The sequence below is a fragment of the Sinocyclocheilus grahami genome, unplaced genomic scaffold (genome assembly GCF_001515645.1).
Source record: "Sinocyclocheilus grahami isolate Dianchi unplaced genomic scaffold, SAMN03320097.WGS_v1.1 scaffold1001.1, whole genome shotgun sequence".
Classification (NCBI taxonomy): Eukaryota; Metazoa; Chordata; class Actinopteri; order Cypriniformes; family Cyprinidae; genus Sinocyclocheilus; species Sinocyclocheilus grahami.
The window spans coordinates 169181-172922 of NW_015506180.1; positions in this window are offsets into that span (position 1 = coordinate 169181).

Sequence of the window (3742 nt, forward strand, 5' to 3'; positions counted from 1 at the left end):
ATATTGATTTAGATTGATCTATGCCTATAATATCTATTTATGATTCGCATAAATATTTGATCACACGGAAGGCACCATGTGACATTTAAATGTCTATTTTAACACTCCCTTTGTAGCAATAGCGCTCACACTTACACTCAATATAATAATTTTGCATGACTGAATACATGTGTTCTGTCTTGAAAATCTGAAGCGGTTGCTACAGGTTTCAAGCTCTGCACATGTATCAAGTGGAAACTCACTGTAATCATGTATGTAGTTTCGATCAAATTGTAATTCAGAAATAAACCTCTGCATACCCATTGTTGAGGCCATGACAAGACCAAGTCTAGAATACGGTCTTGAGATTAGCCTCGAGCTCGACCTCATTCTCACTAGTGGGCATTTTAAACTCAATTCTAATATTTGTACCTAAAGCAATGAACAGTTAAGAAAAACAAGATCACATCAATAAAGCAGACTATATGTTTCATATTATACAAACAAAAAGGGTCATTGAACCCCTGAGACAGTCTTACATCAAATTGCTCCCCCCAAGGATGGCTTTTGTTTTTGAGGAGTTCAAGAATGGGTTCTGGTTTGGATACATTCTTAAAGTGCTGTTTTTCATCGGTACAGCCGGTAATGGAAGGAATGAGGGCTTTTACACACCAACTGCTAAAGCAGAATGAGACGGAAGATGATGATGATCATGATTGAGAAACAGAGGAAAGGGAAAAACTGAGTTGAATGTCTTGAGGGATAAAGCTGGGGAGGGAAAGCAGGGAAACATCCTTGTGGAAATATTGAGAGTATGTCTGGGTGGAAGAGGAAGAGTGGAAAAGGAGTATTAATAGAATTTCCTGGTTTCCCCTCCAGGTTTGTCGTTTTCTCTGGTCATTGCCGACTACTTTCTCTCCATTCCACCCCCTCAGTGAGCTGTGAAGCCCAATTGAGTAACTACACTACAAAACTCTACAATGCTGACAGCAGAATTACACTACTGAACTAGATAATAGAACAATAGAAGTTCATGTTTAAGCAATAAGCTAACGAGTGTAGTTAGACACAGCACATATCCTGCAACCCATTTAACTGCGGCCATCACAATGAATAACTGATTTGGAGTAATTTAGCATTACAACACTTAAATTGGATCCTGGGTGCCATCAGAATGAGAGTCCAACTAGTTGATAAAAACATTGCAGTATTTGTTTAGAACTGTTTTGCAATGTTTCCACTTATAAACAGTGCTTGATATGTGCTGTTTTCTCTGCTGATTCAGATGAGATGAATCACTGGGGAAAGCCATATTATGGATAAAGGACTTTCATTTTAGCCAGAAACAGTTAAAAATGTCTTGATGGTTTTTTTTTATTACAGATATGCAGCTTTTCACTTCACAAGACGTTAATTGATGGACTGGAGTTGTGTGGATTACTTGTGAATTATTGTGATGTTTTTATCAGCTGTCTGAACTCTCGTTCTGACGGCACCCATTCACTGCAGAGGATCGATTAGTGAGCAAGTGGTGTAATGCTAAATTTCTCATCTGATCCGATGAAGAAACAAACTCATCTTTCATGTTATGATGAACTATTCCTTTAGATCCTTCCGATAATCATTCCTAACATAATAAAACCTCCTTATGCAACAAAAATAGCAATCCACTATTAGTGCTGTACAGTGATATTGTACGCTAAAACCGGTGTTATAAAATAATTATGTAATATAAAATAAATATAAAAGGTATATTTCTGAGTAGACACTATGTTTAAAATATGAAATGTTAAAAATGACTTTTTAAGTACAAGTGAGCCTGAGTATTTTGTGTTCATGACTTATATTTTTGCCATTAGAACACGAAACGTTGGCGCCATCTAGTGTGGTGTGTGCTATAATTGACCATGATGTGTGATTCACCTGAACACACTGAGGTCAGAAGCAGAGGGAAGTTTTAGCCCATGTATTTCATCTGATGAGTTGAATTCTTACACTTGAATTCTAACTTTTACTCATTTACTTTCTGAATTATTTCCCTGACATATTTTTGAGTTTGTTGAGAATGAGGTGTTCTAGTTAAAGCACATGAAAGAAACTGAATGGCTGCTAGTTCTATTTCCACTGATGTCACCATTGTATTGTTCCTGTAAGTGTGTTAAAGTGTGGACAAATGTGTGTGAATAAGCATCTGATAAAATAACTAGATGTGTTGTGTAAACTGGCCCTGTCTTCAGGATCAGTTTTCAGACAGATATAGGTATCCAAGTCTTGAACAGCAGTACCTGCCGGATATTTCTAAATAGGATACATGGTCTAAACATGTCTTAATAACACAGTATCACCGAAGATGGAGATAGGAGAGGGATAGGTCACAGGCTGGTTTACGTTGGTTAATGTTAGCACATCAATACTTTAACACATAGATGAAAGAAGGACTGAAGGGGAAGTTGGAGAAAAAGAGGAATGACTGAAAAATACAGGTCTTATTAGGGGGGGTTGCATTATAGATAAATGGGGCAAGGAAAGCTGTTATTCAACTGTTCCTCAGACATAGCAGTCATAACCTGAAATCTACACAGCACATGACAGAACCACTACCAGTCTCTCTATTTCTGTTTCACTCGTTGCTTCTCCTCACTCCTCTCCAGACACACAGAGATGACGGAGATATTTCATCCATTTGTGCGTCATCATTATAATTATTAATTCAGGTCTGTGTGTAGGCCTATATGTGAGTGTGCATACGAGATTGAGTTTATGGGTGGGTGTGTGTGTGTGTGTGTGTGTATTATTCTTCCCTTATTCAGTGGTGGACAGTAACGGAGTAGCTTTACTCCGTTACTGTAGTTAAGTACATTTTTCAAGTATCTGTACTTTACTGGAGTAGTTTTATTTTGAGTAACTTTTACTTTTACTTCACTACATTCCAAAGCATAAGATCGTACTTTTTTACTTCACTACATTTCATAAAACATATCGTTACTCCTTATAATATATCACATGCTCCGAGACGCTGAAGCGGTGTCTGATTCAAGAGCGAACCGATTCTTTTCAATGAACCCGTTAAATCGGTTCGCAAATCGCACCAAACGATTCATTCACGAATTGGAATGATCCGATTGCAGCTGTTCTCGAGTCGACAACTCACTGATTCAAATGAACCGTTTAGTGCGAGTCTCCAGTGAACTGAATTCACAAGTAACAACCAGGAGATCTTGTGAGCGCGCGCGCGTCTGATGCTGCTAAAAGTAAGTAACTAATGTCGAATTTTAGGATTAATTATTGCATAATCATATTTAGGTCAAAACTGTCAGTTGTTTGTGAACTAAATCTGCTGTAAAGGGGGATCTATTTAAGCCCACTGAAATGATTGAATGCAGACACATCAACACCCGTGTCTCTATTTTAGGTTAAAAAAAACCCCGAAACATTAAAATAACACAGACTAAATAAAATAATTAATGGGCGTTCATATTCCCCGCTGCCGTAACGTTAACTGTTTTATTAAAATGCTACGCATTTAGCCCTATGTGACGTCTGTTTTTATATTGTTTATCAACAGTATACATTTTTATATTGTTTGGATTAACTAGCCGAGTAGACAGATATGAATGTTTATTCATAACCATACTGAAAATAAGTAAATATTGTTAGCGGATGCTAACTGTCTAGCTAACAAGCTTGCTGGTGCTAAGTTGAGGTAATTTTTAGATATAAAGTCCAAATATTTTTATTCAACCACCTAGATAGATTACATCTG